Source organism: Lepidochelys kempii, chromosome 4 (genome assembly GCF_965140285.1).
Source record: "Lepidochelys kempii isolate rLepKem1 chromosome 4, rLepKem1.hap1, whole genome shotgun sequence".
NCBI classification, from domain to species: Eukaryota; Metazoa; Chordata; order Testudines; family Cheloniidae; genus Lepidochelys; species Lepidochelys kempii.
The window spans coordinates 101,186,066-101,204,544 of record NC_136383.1 but is presented as its reverse complement, the minus strand read 5'-3'; positions in this window follow the sequence as shown (position 1 = coordinate 101,204,544).

Genomic DNA, 18,479 nt, shown 5'->3' with positions numbered 1-18,479 from the left:
TGAGGTCTGCTCCTGTTCAGTGGAAGTCAAAGGGGGATTTACAATGGGAGTAAAATCAAATCTCTGGTGTTCAGTTGTTTGATTGGATGGTATATATCAAATGTACCAGTCTAGCACTCTTTCATGGCCCAACAAATCATCTGTCAAACAAGGAGGAATCACTTCTTTTAATTTTAGACATAGTGGTATAGGCAACGATTTAAAACATCATAATCCCACTCTGTTCATATTGTTACTGTCATGTCAGCACTTCTCTTATTTTTCAGAGGTTTATAGCTCAGTCATAAAAAATTAGTTCTGAGCTATAAATCACACTCCAAAAACATGTTTTCAAATATGCTGTTTTCAAGATTTATAGTTGTAAACATTTTTTTTCTGAAGTGCTACTTTCAGCTGCTTGTATTCTCCTCAGACATTTCAGATATGGGACCCTTTGTCTATATTTGGCTCAGGAATTCTAAACAGATGTATATAGTAAACATACTTTGAAAGATTAATCTGTCTTCTTCCCTTTTTGACATCACATGTTAGTCTTACACCTATTGGCTTTGTAAACGATTGCTCTCTTCTGTTTGATTCAAAACAATACCTTTTGAAGTGGAATAATGTTTAAAGCAATGAGGCTATGAATCAGATATGTTTCCCTCCGAAAACAAATATAATTTAACCAGAAAATAATCCATAATATGATATAATTGCTTTAATATTGTGAAAACATTTTAAAATTAAAAAATCTATTTCAAAATAGTTGTTTAAAATTCACTTTCAATGTTTTGATTGTTTTAGTAAAATTAGCTTAATTTTCAAAAACAAAAAAGGGGGTTTGAGCCAGAAAATCACAATTTTGTTGTTTTGAAAATGTCAGAATGTTATGACAGTTATGAAACTGTTTCCCAATTTTTTTTAATTGGGAGATTTGTCAAAACCTACCCTTTTTCATGAACAGTCTCTGTTTTGATTAATCAAAATTTTCCGCCAAAAGAAAATGTATCAGAAAACTCCAGAAAAGTTTGTTTCACGGAAAGACATACTGGTGTCAACAGATTTTTTTTTCTGAGTGAGACTCACACATTATAGTTTTTTTGGCTAGCAAGTGGCTGGGGGTATAGAAGACCCACGTCCAAATCCTTCTCTGCCTGTTTTTGGATATGTCTACGTTGTAATTGGTGGGGTGATTGCAGCAGAGGTTGGCATCCCCCTGATAGCTTTAATCTAACTATCACAGCTAACAATAAAGACACTTAGAGCCAGACTGTACAAGCCTGCCAAGGACTCTGGGTATGTACTTGCATTGCTAGCTTGTGCTCAAGCCAATGCCACCACATTTTCACTGCTATTTTTAGCCCTTACATTAAAACCAGTGTGGGCCCACTTGAGCTGTGAATCACACCTTTTGATTGAAGTGTAGACCTACATTTAGTGATCTGGGATGAAAAACTCCCATCTGAATCAGACAGAACAGGGACTTGAATCTGGGTCTCCCACATTCCAATCACCATAGCCACCAGGACACACAAGCACCCTTGCCATGAATTGAAAAAAAAAAACAGGTGTCGGTCCAAATATGCACATTTCTACACAATTCGGTTTTCACAAAAAATATTTGACAGGTTTTGTTTTCTGTCCAATGTAGAATGAAAACAAATGTTGAAACTCCAAACGTTGCCATGAATTGTAATTGTTGTTGAGTTCTCTCTATTAGCTACAATATCCTGACCTATTCACACACCCAGTCAGGCCTTGATCCCTCAAATACTCCTGTGTTTACCTTTATGCACATTCATTGCCCAAGTTGTGTTCCATCGAACACACACATTATACACATGTGTAAGGGGTTTTGGGATCAGGCACTCAGTTATTATGGGCCTGATCCAACTCTCTTTGAAGTCAAAGGGAGTGATGCCAAGAAAATACTCTGCTGGATTCTCAGCTGGTGCCAATTTACTGATTTACATCAGTAGAAGATCTGACCCACTGGGTTTAACAGTAATATGGAAAAACCTTAAAAAGTCTCTATCATGAGTATTTTCAATAGTCCCAAAATATTATTCATTACCACAGTCTGCTCTCACATACTATAGCTGAATGATACTACAACAATAAACTGCAATGTAGATATCGCAATATACATCACATATAGGCAAAATGAATTTGAACACTTAAACTATAATTCCTATAAGTGGTGTTGCTCATGAACTGCTGAGTTAGTTTCTTTAGTCATAATATCAGCAGAACACTTTCCACTGTGTATAGTACAGCATATAATAGTCTGTCCTATAAAATATAGTTTGATGATTATAAGCTTTATATATAATAAAACATCTGTGCACTCACAATAATGACTTTTTATATAATGTATAGCTATTAAATATTATATAAATAATGTTGCCTATAATGAAATGTATCATTTTAAAACCTTAAAAATATATGGTTGACATTAACCCCATAAAGTATATTTTGAGATGTATATAAATATTAGCACTGTATAATACATGAAATCCAGAAACCAGGAAAAGAAACACTGTTGGTCTACGAACCTGTTTATACGTATCCAGTAAGTGCATTCCTTTTTTCTAGGTGATTACAAGCCTGGCTTTCTTTTGAATCTTAGTGTTCAATTGTGATTTTAAACAATTATGTCAGTTTGGGAACAGAACGGAGCCACACTGTCAAAGAATAAGTTCCTGGACACACTGTGGCTTAGGCCCCAGTTCAGTAATGGTGATTCCACAGGAGTATTCCTGTGCTTAAAGGTATGCACCTGCTTCAGTATCTTGCTGAACTGGGGATGCTGAAAGACAAAAAATAGCCTTGGTAGCTCCTTTGCATTCCAATTTATTGTCCTTATGGGGGCTCGGTGAGAGATAGGGAGTGCTTGCTCTTTCTGGCTAGCCAGTTCTTCTGGCTGGCTGGTGAGACGTGGGAGAAAGGCCTCAATTCTGTATATTTCCTATTCCTTTGGGCTTCCCAGCACCAGCCAGGAACCCTCCTTGTGCCAGAGGAGCAAAAGGATTGCAGTTGTAGCCCATCCTGAAAAAAAAAAGAAAAAAAAAATGGAGCATAAGAGATTGGAAAGCTTTGCATGTTTTCCATCTTATTTCTGCGTCCCCAGGCATAGCTTTGTCCCTAATGGCTACTTTTGGTGATCTGTGCAGTATATGAGCAGCATCTGTTAATTCTTCATTTCTGTGGTTTATAAACTCAATATCATCTATTCAAGTTGAAGCACGTTATACAATTTATCTTCCCACATCCTACAAAGTTTTACAAAATTTGGGTGAAACTGGGTTGGCAAGTGGAATTGACAATAATAATTTATTTTTAAAAATCCCCATAGGTTTTTAAGTGAAGGTGATTATTGTGATAGAAACTAGCATGAGAGCAATGGAGATTGCAGTCTTCTATTCAAGCACATTAGATAATACATTGTTTCTAGAGCTCATCAGGAATTTTCCAACAAAGTTTTTTTTGGTCAGAACATGCCAATTCATTGAAACTTAAATTGGTGGGGAAAGATCCATTCTGAGGAATCACCCAATTCAAAAAAAAAAAAGGGGGGGGGTTGAAAGCCCATTTTGACATTTTTGAAAAAAGAAAACATTTTGGTTTTTGACGTCTCACTTGAAAATGTTGGTTAATTTATGCTAAAAAAGGTACAAAATTGGAAAGGTTGAAATCAAAACATAACATTTCAAAATGATCTAAATGAAACAGTTTGACTCTATCCATAATTCTTTGATTGTTTCAAGACATTTTTTTTTGAGATTTCAACTTTTTGTCTCAATTGGGGACAGGAAAAAGTTTTGAAATCTTGAAAATTCTCACTGGATGGGAAAACTGTTTCCTGTCCAGCTCTAATGTTTTCTCCATATTGCCATACCACTTATCTGGGAAGAAGACTGAATTTTTTAAAGCACCACCTGCTTTAAAATACACATGCTTTGAAATAGGCAGATCGATGATAAATCATGCTTGTAAGGCTATCTCTATACTACAAGCTAGTGAGGTGATTTTCCCCTGCTCACGTATACATACTCACGCTACCTCTCATCAAGCTAACATGAATATAAATGGTAGCATAGCCATGGAAGCATAGGTACCTTAAGTACATACCCACCAGTTTCAGCCAGGTTTCTACACCACCCCTGCCACTACCCATGCAAGTGCAACTACACGTTTATTTATACTCATGCCTACTTGATACAAACAACTGTGAGTATGTCTACATGGGCTGGGGGATCACAACCCCAGCTCATAGTGTAGAAATCACCTAAATGGAATATAGGATTCCAAGCTAAGACATTTTCCGAGGATGATATAATCTCCTGCAAGTCTGCTACATGACCTGGGTGCATCCAGTATTTGTGAGCTGTGAATGTTGCAAGGGCCTAGTAGTTCAACAGGGATTTTCACACTTGGTGGAACGAGGGATGCACATAGCCAGATTCAGGGTCTGGAAAGTTATCCATGGCATACCTGAGTTGTTAGATCACCCATGAAACATGCCACATTAACAATAAAGAAGCTGAATGTGGAAAACAGGAGACAAAACTTGGGTTCTGACTCAGGAAAACAATTAAGCATGTGGTCCAGCTCATTGACTTCATTTGGTTTTAAGCACACACTTAAAATTAGGCATGTACTATGCCCCTTCCTGAATAAGGGTGCTTCGTGAATTGGATGGAAGAAATGGGATGGTGCAGGAAACCACAGATAAAATTGTGCAGTACAAGGACTGTATTTTAAAAAGTGGAGGAAACAGAAGGAAAAAAGGAAAAGGAATGACTGGTTAAGGAACACAAAGGTGAAAGGTGAGATGGGTAGGAGGTGCTTACTTTCTCTTTCTCCACTTTTTGAAGGGTTGTATGACTTGTCCCTGAAAAGGAAGGTCTTCCTTTCTTTAATCATGCTGTCTGGGCCATGCTGCTCCCATTCAGTACCCTAATCCATTCACTGCCTCTTTGCTCAGACAGAAGTCCCAAAAGGCTTTGGTGTGTATCAAGAAAGAATAAATAAATAAAATAAAATTCAGCTTTATTTTTAAAGTATTTTGACAGGTCAATTGATGTTCATGACCCCATTGGAATACTTTAATAGATCCTCAGCTGGTGTAAAGCAGAATAACTCCACTGACTTCTATCTATGGTACCTATATGACCCTCATTACTGAGTGTCTCACAGTCTTTGATGAATTTATCCTCATAACTCCCATTCAGGTAGGGAAGCACTGTTCTGCCTGGCCTGCGCCGCTTTCCACAGCTCCCATTCACTGGGAACAGTGAGCTGCAGCCACTGGGAGCTGCGGGCGGCCATGCATGCGGACGGTCACTATAAACACTGTCTCACATCCTGCCAGTGGATTACTCTGATGGGTCGCTTGCCACCCGCGAGCCACATGTTGCCCACCACTGATCTACACTGATGTACATCAGCTGAGGGTCTGGTCCACATGTTTTGTGTAAATGTGCATTACATTGTAACATACTCACATGGTACAAAATGAATAGAAATATCTTATTTATGGATGCTTGAGTTCTACAGGATGCTATGACGAGAGCTCTTCCCCCTTGTCTTTTCTTCCTCTCTCTTCTTTGCTGATGGTATGGGGAAAGGGGACTTGCAATTTTCCCTCTAGGAAAGAGTCCTGGTTGCTCCTTTTTCCAATAAATTCATCCATTCTACACTCTTAAATTCATTTTGTATAGAGCCAAATCCCCTTCCCACCCAATTATTCCCATTGAATGAGAGGGAAACACCATATGTAGGGTAAAATCCTGGTTCCACTGACATCAGAGGGAGTTTTAGCACTGACTTCATTTTGGCCAGGATAACTCCCTTATTGTATTTTGCAATTCATTTGTATTACTCATTTAAGCAAATCCAACAGGATATAGCTCACAGTTTCTATCTAGTCTCTGTGTGTGTATGTGTGTACAGAGAGAGAGAAAGAAATTATCTAGAACAGAGGTTGTCAAACTGTGGGTTGGGACCCCAGAATAGGCGGTGACACCATTTTAATGGGGTCACCAGGGCTGGCTTAGACTTGCTGTGGTCTGGGGCTGAAGTCGAAGCCCACGGGCTTCAGCCCTGGGCAGCAGGGCTCAGGTTACAGCCCTCTCCCTCCTCCCACCACCTGGGGCTGAAGCCCTTGGGCTTTGACCCCCCCACCCAGGGTGGTGGGACTCAGGCTTTGACTTTGGCCACCCAGCCTGTGGTGGTGGGCTTGAGTGGGATCAGGCTTTGGTCCCCACTCCTGGGGTTGTGTAGTAATTTTTATTGTCAGAAGGGAGTTGCGGTGCAGTTAAGTTTGAGAAACCATTGAGCTGCAACCATATTCATAGCATGCTCATCATCACCAAGTTTTGCATTGCTTTAAGATAAAAGGTGCTAGCTAAGTTTGTTACACTAGTGTGTGTGTGTATATGTGTGTGTGTTCCCCACAAATTTTGCCCAGCACAAATGAACAATTCCATATTCATGTAAAAGCAAAATATTTTATAAATTCTTGTATCATATTTTTGGAAAAACAAAGTGGCCATTTGTGCAAGTGAAAATCCAGCTGTGCTCAAAGACTGTAATTTAATTAGATTTGTCACTAGAAACAGTCTTCATGGATGGAAATGGTGAAATTTTATCCCGGGTGAAATTTCAGAATATTTGAGGGGAAAATAGCTGTTTATACATACCAATAACTTACAAAGTGAAGAATTGGTCCAGTAGTTTTCAGCAGGTTTAGATTCCAGCCAGGAAGATGGGAAAGAAGAAAGAAAAGTATCTTAAATATAATAAATAATATTAATAATAATACCACCTATCTCTTACATAGCACATTTCATCCACAGATCTCAAAGCACTTGAGATCAGTGTCAGTATCATCATTTTACAGATGCAGAAACTGAGACACTGAAAGGTGATGAGAATTGCCTACAGTTACACAGGAGGCCAACGATACAGCCAAGAATTGAAGCCAGGACCCCATAGTTCCAGTACAGTGCTCCAATAGCCATTAGGCCTCACTGCCTCCCAGACATACTGTCATGACTAGAGACGTGTCTTAAAAATGATCTTTTCTCATAACCCCTTTCTAAAGGTAGGTTGGGGTGTGTGGGTGGGTGAGAGAGAGAGATTTTCCATAGGGGAAAGGGAAGATTGGTATTGACAAGGCTGTGCTATTTATACTGATAATTACCTTTCACAACTAATAAAAGTCTCTGGGCTTGGTACTGTACTGCACTGCATCAGTTTTATGAATTCATGAGTCCATTTCTTTCAGTAGAGCCACACTTGCCTAAAACTGATGTAATGCACGGTAGAATCAAACATCAGTTAATAGTCATTTTTGATCCTCGCTTATCTGCTCAGGAATAAAGTAAAGGAATAGCCCCATTTATCTATTAAAACCATTTTGATTTTTTCCTTCTGTGTGGTAAGTTTCTTTTAACTAGGTGCAAATGAGCATGATGTTTGACTTATTGTTCCTGTAGTTATCTGTATTTAAGCACTTATAAAACTGCACTATAGGAGAACAGAGGGTTTCCTTCATCTGCTTCAGCTTGTATGTATGTACCTTGAGTCCTTTTGCTCCCACACAGAATTCATTTACAATTAATTTCAAGTGATCCTATTATCTCTCGCTTCACCATGGCCACATTTTATTCTATTCCCTCCCCACATATCCCCAACCCCTGCTGTTTTTTATTCCGATTCAATAAACCTCTGACGAAGATAGCAAAGTGGGCAAGTCCTTTCTCAGAGATGACACTAATTGATTCTTGAAACGTTGGGCAGAAATATTCTTATCATAATGTCCTTCTCTAGACAAGCCAGGCATACCATTGTTGTGATAAGACCCAATCACAGCAACTTGAGGGGCCAGGGGAAAGAATACAGGGGAAAAGGAAGAGATTTAAGGTAAAGTACAAAGTATAGATGTAGCTGTGGATTATGATGTGATCTAGGTGAATACAGGAACTACTCAAGATGGAAAAAAATCCATGGTTGTCCTTGGAATCTGTTCCTCATTTCACTTAGTTAAATTAAACATTATTACAGAACTGTACAACAGACTTGTATAGAAAAGTGTGTATCAGATGTCTGTACATTTAGCATTAAAATCATCTTTCTTTCCCATCCAATAGTATCATCAGCAAATATTTCCTATTATTTCAAAATAAAGAAAAATAAAGAACCCATACAGTCTGATTGTAAAACTTGATTTATGATGACCAGGACTTGCTGAAGTGAGTAGTTCTGTTGAAATTAATGCATTCCTCTTAAGATGAGTATATTTCAGTTTCCTATGATTTTTCCACTGCTATTTAAAAGAAAATAAAGTTAACATTAAAAAAAATGACAATCTAATCTGGTGGGGTGCAGATGGCAGATGTTAGAATAAAATTCTTCTAAAACTCTTTTCTATGTTTGAGAAAAAATATAATTCATTCTAGGATTCCATTGCTGACCCCAAGTGATCTATTCTATTCAATTGTGTTTTCTTCTTCACATTATTGCAGCTTTTCATATTTTGAGCTCAATTTTCTCCTATTTCCTGCATAAAGGAATGGAAACACCAATAATTCCAATTTCTTGGTAGTTCTACTGAGTTTTTGTCCCTCAATGAAGAGGTCTGAGGAGCTGTTTACCCCTTAAGCCCAAATCCACATAAATCTACATGAAATCATCAGAGGGAAGGACTGCCACACAAATCATCTGTTTCTTGCCAGTTGTTTTAATACACGGCTGCTGAAGAAGCCATACTGCCATGAGCTCCCCTAACCATGACAAAACCAGGACCAGAGATTTCAAACAATGGACTGCAGATGGAGATCTCCGATCTTCTCCAAACTCACAGTGCCAGAGTTCCCACAGCCTCTGGATAGGGACTGCCAAGGGGCTGGAGGGAAGGGGAAGGAGGCTGTGGAGGCACATCCCTTCAGCAGAAAACCATGTGCGTAGGGTCTCTTCTGCTTACGAAGCTGAAGGAGGCATTGGAGTTGATGTGGGAGACTATTTGAATTGAAATATGTAATTAAATAAGAGACAGCAAAATTACAGTGTAAATCTGGAATAGCCCCATTGACTTGAGTGGAGTTCCTTCATACTTACACTCATGTGTGTGAGCAACTTTTGGCATTTTGATTTTAAATTCAGACTTCAGACATATAGGGATCAGCCTTAAAATCTGTCAAATTGTGCCTTGGAGTACTCAATAATTTACCACAGCATTTGCAGCATTCTCTATTCAATTCAATGGAAAAAAAATATGTTAACAAGGTCAATAAGGTTGGTTGATAATATGTTCTCTCCTTGCAGAATGCTGAGTTGGGCAAAACTCAAATTTCTGAAAACCTGGAAATGCAGAGTTAAAGTTGCTCATGCCTCCTTCACCTCCCTTCATTCTCATCCACAGGATTCCCTATAACGCTATTAGATGACAAAAAACATGGTTGTCCATGCCACCTTCCCTTTATCCAGTTTGAGCAATGCCTCAGTATGCACATACTCACACTGTCTTTGGCTCTATAAGGGTATGTCTACACTGCATACTCCTTTTGGTGGCATGTAGAGCAGTAGTTCTCAAAGCCAATCCACCGCTTGTTCAGGGAAAGCCCCTGGCACGCCGGGCTGGTTTGTTTACCTGCCGCTTCTGCAGGTTCAGCTGATTGCGGCTCCCTTGGCCCACGCCACTTCCCGCAGCCCCCATTGACCTGGAGGGGTGAACCACGGCCAGTGGGAGCCGTGATCAGCCGAACCTGCGGCAGGTAAACAAACCGGTCCGGCGCACCAGGGGCTTTCCCTGAACAAGCAGCGGACCGGCTTTGAGAACCACTGATGTAGAGGACATACACTGCATGCACACCCACACACCCCATCGATATACATTGCAGTGTAGACAGTGAGGCTCTGTTTAGGTGAGTAAAGACATTCTGGAACCCTTTAGGATGTACCCTACATGGCTCTCTACATGCCCAAGCGGTGCAGCCCCTGGCTATTTTTAGCAGTGTAGCATCCCACTTCCTCCCCACTGCCTTGCCACCTCCACCAAAGGCTTTCACTGATGCATGTAGGTACACACTGCAGTGTGGACACAGCTTGCTTTTCACTGAGGTTGGGGTACACTGGTAGAACTGGGGGCATGGTTGGGGTGCCCTGGCAAAGCTGGGGTTGCAGGGTGGTTGGGGTGGAGGAAAGTCAGAGTGCACTGGCAGAGGTGGGGGTTCAGCAGGTTTGGGGTTCACCGGCAGAGTTGTAGAGTGCACAGGGGTTGGGGTGCACTGGCAGAGGTGTGGGGGGGTGCCATGCCTCTCTCCCCTGAACCCCCAACCTGTCTCACTTCCCCTACCATCCATTCCCATTTATCCTCCTCCTCTAACTTCCTTCCTCTCACTTCAGCCCCAAACCTCTCTCCCCAGGTCCGTTACTCTTCCATCGCCTAATATGCCTCCCTTCCCAATAAGCATTCACATGTTTCCCCCCTCCCAAAATAATTTTATTGCATTCACCCCAAAATAAAATTGCCGCCCATGACTCACAAATTGTGGAACCCCACAGTCATTCAGTCTAAAACTCCCTTGTCTTAGGTGGGGGATAGTGATTACTTTATGTTTTGATATTTTATGTTAATTGAAGGATGAGTTCACAGCCATCATGGAATCTGTGATTCACCCGGTCATTAGTTTCTCTCAGTTTAACAGTATAAGGCACCAGAAGGAAACCGTTTTTGTTGGGGTTTTTTTGGGGGGGGAGGGGATACTGACTCTCAAGAACCCCTTACTCAAATGACTCCAAATTTGGATCACTATTGTCACCCCATGAGACACGCCAAATTTCAAAGCAATCTGAGTAACTGCGGATTTTGGAGAATTTACAAGAGTCGAGTTTAAAACCAAAAAAATAATGGGAGTAGAAACCCTCTAGCCATTTTTCTGTACTGGCGCTTGACCAGTGTAAAAATGTACATTTTCTGAAATACACAAAAAAACCCCAACAAAAATTAAAACCTTTTTATGTTATTATGGTGTGGACATATTTTCAGAACCCCTCGATGAAATGACTACAGATTTGGGTCACTAATGCTACCCTGCACCCTCCTGAGGCACACCAAATTTCAAAGAAAAGCACATTGATTTTAGAGGACTTGGAAAGGTCCACCTTTAAATAGGTGTCATGACACACTTAATGATAGTGGTGCTCCTGCACACTATAATATTTATTTGTAGTATTCTCTAGGTATTACCTATACTACTGATGGGTGATGGAAAAAAACTCCTTTTATGATTGGCAGGTCTGGTCCTGCCTCCTGAAGCTGCAGAGTAGATGATACCCCAATGTTGTAATGGTGAATTTGGAAATTATGAATATGAATGTACCTGCAGTTTCCTACTTGTAATCTATTTTTCTCCTGGAGTATGTCACTTGGGGCCAGAAGTGAGAAGGAGAAAGGGAAAACCCCAGGAACCTCCAGAAGATACTCAGCCTGCATGCTTCCCCATCTCCACAGAAACTCATAAAATCCTATCCACATCACCACTACGCAGTTGGATTCTGTGGGTTCTAGAGTTACCAGTAAGGCAATTGAGGGGGAGTAAAAGAACAAAAGTCTGTGGGGAATTAATACCCTTGTATTACCCATGGATTTCACTTGTGCACCTTCTACAGCCCTTGAAGAGTTTAGGAGACCACTGATGCATAGGAAGAACCCAAAGGCAGCCCAGCTATGCTGCCAGAAGGAAAGAGACCCAAGAAATAATGTGAAGACAAGAGGTTTTCTTCATATGTTCCCTGAGATTAGTGGAGTTACATCCTGATTTCTCCAGTAATCTCAAGACTTCATGGGGCTTGATCTTTTGTTTAGACTTAATTGTCTGTTTAAAAAAAAAACTGAGTATGAGTCAGCTTCTTTATGCATTGACCCTCACAGACTTTCCTGACAACTTTGGGAAGCAACCACAGTAAGGGAGTTTCTAGGCCTTTGAAATCTTCCCCATCTCTGTGGTACTTTGTATAGCTGCTATAGTCAGTGTGTGAGGCAAGATGCTAAAAAGAAAAGAAAATGTTTGTGAGCTGCAGGACTAAAGCTGTGAAGTCTCAATGAAGCACACATGAAAAATATTCAAAACTCAGTAAGTACTGGTAACGATAACACTGATTTATGATGAATGGCTTTATTTGTTTGAAATAACATCTAAGTTCACAGACAGCAGCTTCACTGAGAAATACAATCCTCCTATAAGGAAGCCAAGTCTGCAAAGGCTAATTATACAGTATCAAAATTGTACAGTACTACAATTATACAGTATCAAAATTTAAAAACAAAAGAGGAGTTCATTATTTCCTTCCAGGTTTCTTTCTGTTTAATAATCCACATAAACTTCTGTAGTGGCACAGGCCAGGTGGAAGTTTATGAGCAAAGGTTATAAATAATTGACTGAACAGCCTTGAGTTGAGTAAAAAGCCGCTTCTAGCAATGAAGCCCTAAGAGATTTCATCTATCCTAATACTCTTGAAAGGATTATAGCAGCAAGAAAGGCCAAGTGAGCATCTTATTCCATCAGCATTCATTTTTCATTGTGGTAAAGGAGTGAGTGGCTGACATAAAATGGAACAGTCTCTACAAATTGTTTGAGAACTATGAGGAGAAACAAAAGGGAGCATCTTGTAAATTGAATTTTTCAACTACATTTGTTTCTGCTTTTAAAATATACACACAAACAAATGGACAAATATAAAAAAAACATGAACAGATTTGAAACAGTTGAATCTCAAGGCATTTTCATAGAATCATAGAATATCAGGGTTGGAAGGGACCCCAGAAGGTCATCTAGTCCAACCCCCTGCTCAAAGCAGGACCAATTCCCAGTTAAATAATCCCAGCCAGGGCTTTGTCAAGCCTGACCTTAAAAACATCTAAGGAAGGAGATTCTACCACCTCCCTAGGTAACGCATTCCAGTGTTTCACCACCCTCTTAGTGAAAAAGTTTTTCCCAATATCCAATCTAAACCTCCCCCACTGCAACTTGAGACCATTACTCCTCGTTCTGTCATCTGCTACCATTGAGAACAGTCTAGAGCCATCCTCTTTGGAACCCCCTTTCAGGTAGTTGAAAGCAGCTATCAAATCCCCCCTCATTCTTCTCTTCTGCAGGCTAAACAATCCCAGCTCCCTCAGCCTCTCCTCATAACTCATGTGTTCCAGTCCCCTAATCATTTTTGTTGCCCTTCGCTGGACTCTCTCCAATTTATCCACATCCTTCTTGAAGTGTGGGGCCCAAAACTGGACACAGTACTCCAGATGAGGCCTCACCAATGTCGAATAGAGGGGAACGATCACGTCCCTCGATCTGCTCGCTATGCCCCTACTTATACATCCCAAAATGCCATTGGCCTTCTTGGCAACAAGGGCACACTGCTGACTCATATCCAGCTTCTCGTCCACTGTCACCCCTAGGTCCTTTTCTGCAGAACTGCTGCCTAGCCATTCGGTCCCTAGTCTGTAGCTGTGCATTGGGTTCTTCCGTCCTAAGTGCAGGACCCTGCACTTATCCTTATTGAACCTCATCAGATTCCTTTTGGCCCAATCTTCCAATTGGTCTAGGTCCTTCTGTATCCTATCCCTCCCCTCCAGCGTATCTACCACTCCTCCCAGTTTAGTATCATCCGCAAATTTGCTGAGAGTGCAATCCACACCATCCTCCAGATCATTTATGAAGATATTGAATAAAACCGGCCCCAGGACCGACCCTTGGGGCACTCCACTTGATACCGGCTGCCAACTAGACATGGAGCCATTGATCACTACCCGTTGAGCCCGACAATCTAGCCAACTTTCTACCCACCTTATAGTGCATTCATCCAGCCCATACTTCCTTAACTTGCTGACAAGAATACTATGGGAGACCGTGTCAAAAGCTTTGCTAAAGTCAAGAAACAATACATCCACTGCTTTCCCTTCATCCACAGAACCAGTAATCTCATCATAAAAGGCGATTAGATTAGTCAGGCATGACCTTCCCTTGGTGAATCCATGCTGGCTGTTCCTGATCACTTTCCTCTCATGCAAGTGCTTCAGGATTGATTCTTTGAGGACCTGCTCCATGATTTTTCCAGGGACTGAGGTGAGGCTGACTGGCCTGTAGTTCCCAGGATCTTCCTTCTTCCCTTTTTTAAAGATTGGCACTACATTAGCCTTTTTCCAGTCATCCGGGACTTCCCCGGTTCGCCACGAGTTTTCAAAGATAATGGCCAGTGGCTCTGCAATCACAGCCGCCAATTCCTTCAGCACTCTCGGATGCAACTCGTCCGGCCCCATGGACTTGTGCACGTCCAGCTTTTCTAAATAGTCCCTAACCGCCTCTATCTCCACAGAGGGCTGGCCATCTCTTCTGCATTTTGTGATGCCCAGCGCAGCAGTCTGGGAGCTGACCTTGTTAGTGAAAACAGAGGCAAAAAAAGCATTGAGTACATTAGCTTTTTCCACATCCTCTGTCACTAGGTTGCCTCCTTCATTCAGTAAGGGGCCCACACTTTCCTTGGCTTTCTTCTTGTTGGCAACATACCTGAAGAAACCCTTCTTGTTACTCTTGACATCTCTCGCTAGCTGCAGCTCCAGGTGCGATTTGGCCCTCCTGATTTCATTCCTACATGCCCGAGCAATATTTTTATACTCTTCCCTGGTCATATGTCCAACCTTCCACTTCTTGTAAGCTTCTTTTTTATGTTTAAGATCCGCTAGGATTTCACCATTAAGCCAAGCTGGTCGCCTGCCATATTTACTATTCTTTCGACTCATTGGGATGGTTTGTCCCTGTAACCTCAACAGGGATTCCTTGAAGTACAGCCAGCTCTCCTGGACTCCTTTCCCCTTCAAGTTCGTCCCCCAGGGGATCCTGGCCATCCATTCCCTGAGGGAGTCGAAGTCTGCTTTCCTGAAGTCCAGGGTCCTTATCCTGCTGCTTACCTTTCTTCCCTGTGTCAGGATCCTGAACTCAACCAACTCATGGTCACTGCCTCCCAGATTCCCATCCACTTTTGCTTCCCCCACTAATTCTACCCGGTTTGTGAGCAGCAGGTCAAGAAAAGCGCCCCCCCTAGTTGGCTCCTCTAGCACTTGCGCCAGGAAATTGTCCCCTATGCTTTCCAAAAACTTCCTGGATTGTCTATGCACCGCTGTATTGCTCTCCCAGCAGATATCAGGAAAATTAAAGTCACCCATGAGAATCAGGGCATGCGATCTAGTAGCTTCCGTGAGCTGCCGGAAGAAAGCCTCATCCACCTCATCCCCCTGGTCCGGTGGTCTATAGCAGACTCCCACCACTACATCACTCTTGTTGCACACACTTCTAAACTTAATCCAGAGACACTCAGGTTTTTCTGCAGTTTTGTACCCGAGCTCTGAGCAGTCATACTGCTCCCTTACATACAGTGCTACTCCCCCACCTTTTCTGCCCTGCCTGTCCTTCCTGAACAGTTTATAACCATCCATGACAGTACTCCAGTCATGTGAGTTATCCCACCAAGTCTCTGTTATTCCGATCACGTCATAGTTCCTTGACATCACCAGGACCTCCAGTTCTCCCTGCTTGTTTCCAAGGCTTTGTGCATTTGTATATAAGCACTTGAGATAACCTGTTGATCGCCCCTCATTGCCAGTATGAGGCAGGAGCCCTCCCCCTCACAGACATTCCTGCCTGTGCTTCCTCCCGGTATCCCGCTTTCCCACTTACCTCAGGGCTTTGGTCTCCTTCCCCCAGTGAACCTAGTTTAAAGCCCTCCTCACTAGGTTAGCCAGCCTGCTGGCAAAGATGCTCTTCCCTCTCTTCGTAAGATGGAGCCCGTCTCTGCCCAGCACTCCTCCTTCATGGAACACCATCCCATGGTCAAAGAAACCAAAGCCTTCTCTCCGACACCACCTGCGTAGCCATTCGTTGACTTCCACGATTCGACGCTCCCTACCTAGGCCTTTTCCTTCCACGGGGAGGATGGACGAGAACACCACTTGCGCCTCCAACTCCTTTATCCTTCTTCCTAGAGCCACATAGTCCGCAGTGATCCGCTCAAGGTCATTCTTGGCAGTATCATTGGTGCCCACGTGGAGAAGCAGGAAGGGGTAGCGATCCGAGGGCTTGATGAGTCTCGGCAGTCTCTCCGTCACATCGCGAATCTTAGCCCCTGGCAAGCAGCAGACTTCTCGGTTTTCCCGGTCAGGGCGGCAGATAGATGACTCAGTCCCCCGGAGGAGAGAGTCCCCGACCACCACCACCCGCCTTCTCCTCTTGGGAGTGGTGGTCGTGGAACCCCCAACCTCAGGACAGCGCATCTCATGCCTTCCAACCAGCGGAGTCTCCTTCTGCTTTCTCGCCCCAGACATATCATCTGGTCCACTCTCCGCAACGATACCTGTGGAGAGAACATGAAAGCGGTTAGTTACCTGTGTCTGCGTTGCTGGAACCCGGACATTCCGCTTACCTCTTCTGGAGGTCACATGTTGCCAAGCTTCTTCACTGGCCTCTTGGCGCCTCTGTGCAACCTGCTCTATATCTGTAGAGCTTTGTGCCCCTAGAAGCCTATCCTGAGTTTCGTCCAGGAAATCCTCAGTTTCCCGTATGCAACGCAGGGTCGTTATCTGTTGCTCCAGACCTTCAATCTTCTCTTCCAATATGGAGACCAGCTTGCACTTTGTACAGACAAAGTCGCTTCTGTCCTGTGGAAGAAAGACAAACATGGCACATCCAGTGCAGGTCACAACAGCTGAACCCCCCCCTTCCATATCACCTTCCTACTATGAGCTTCCTCAGAGCAGTTTGCAAGATGTAAGCCTCACTGGGCTCACTCCAGGCGAACTCCCAGGCAAACTTCTGCTGTGAGCTGCTCTGCTGTCCCCCCTGCTCAGCTGGTTCTCCGCTGCTCAGCTGGTTCGCGAAGCTCTGGCTATTTTTAAACAGCCAGGCTTCCCTGTCGCAAACAAACAGACACCCTACTGCCCGCCCCCTGCAGGCTAGCAGCCAATCAGACACTCACTCAGGCTCTCATACTCCCCCCCCCCCAGCAAACACACGCTCGGATACTTCCTCAGCAAGCAAACAAACACAGACTCGGATTTTACATCTGGATGTCTTAACAAAATGTATTTATTTAACATTATCACCTATAATAAAAATTAAATGACAAATACTCAGCAAATTTTTGAACGTATGCCATGCTGAACAATTGATGGCATTATATTCATAGATTTGAAGGTCAGAAGGTACCATTCTGATCAGCTAGTCTGACCTCCTATAGAGCACAAGACACACAATTACTCCCAAAATAATTCCTAGAGCAGATCTTTCAGAAAAAAAATCCAATCCTGATTTAGAAATTGTTAGTGATGGAGAATCCATCACAATCCCTGGTAATTTGTTCCAATGGTTAATTACTCTCACTGTTAAATATTATGCCTACTTCCAATCTGAATTTGTCTAGCTTCAACTTCCAACCATTGGATCATGTTATACTTTTCTCTGCTAGATTGAAGAGACCATTATTAAATATTTGTTCCCAAGGTAGGTACTTATAGACTCAAGTCACCTCTTAACCTTCTATTTGTCTATCACTATAAAACATGTCTTCTAATCTTTTAATCATTCTAGTAAATCTTCTTTGAATCTTCTCCAATTTATCAATCTCTGTCTTCAATTGTGGGCACCAGAACTAGACAAATAACTCAAGCAGCTGTTGCACCACTGTCAAATATAAAGGTAAAATAAGATGTCTACTCCTACTTGAGAGTCCTCTGTTTATGCATCCAAGGATTACATGAGCCCCTTTGGCCAGTGAGCACTCATATTCAGCTAATTATCCACCACTCCCCCAAATCTTTTTCAGAGTCACCGTTTGCCAGGGTAGAATCCCTCATGGCATAAGTATGACATACATTCTTTGTTCCTAGATGTATACATTTACATTTTGTCATGTTATGAAGCATCTGTTTACTTGTATCCACTTTATGAAGAAATTGAGACCTCTCTGTATCTGTGACATGTCCTTTTCATTATTTACTACTCCCCCAACTTTTTTGTTATCTGAAAACTTTATCAGTGATGATTTTATGTTTTATTCCAGGTCATTACTAAAAATGTTTGATAGTGCAGGAATCAGTCCTTGAGGGCCAAGAATCAGTCCCCAAGGGACTGATCCCCCTAGAAATATACCCATTCTATGACAATTCCTCATTTACAATTACATTTTGAGACCTATCAATTAGCCTATATTTAATCCATGTAACGTGTGCCATGTTAATTTTATATCTTTCTCATTTTTTAATCAAAATGTCATGCAGTGCCAAGTCAAATGTCATAAAGAAATCTAAGTATAGTACACGAACACGATTACCTTTATCAGCCAAACCTATCTCATCTATCTATCTATACCAAGTTAGTTTGACAGGATCTATTTTCCATAAACCCTTCTTGATTGGATTACTTATGTTACTCGCCTTCAAT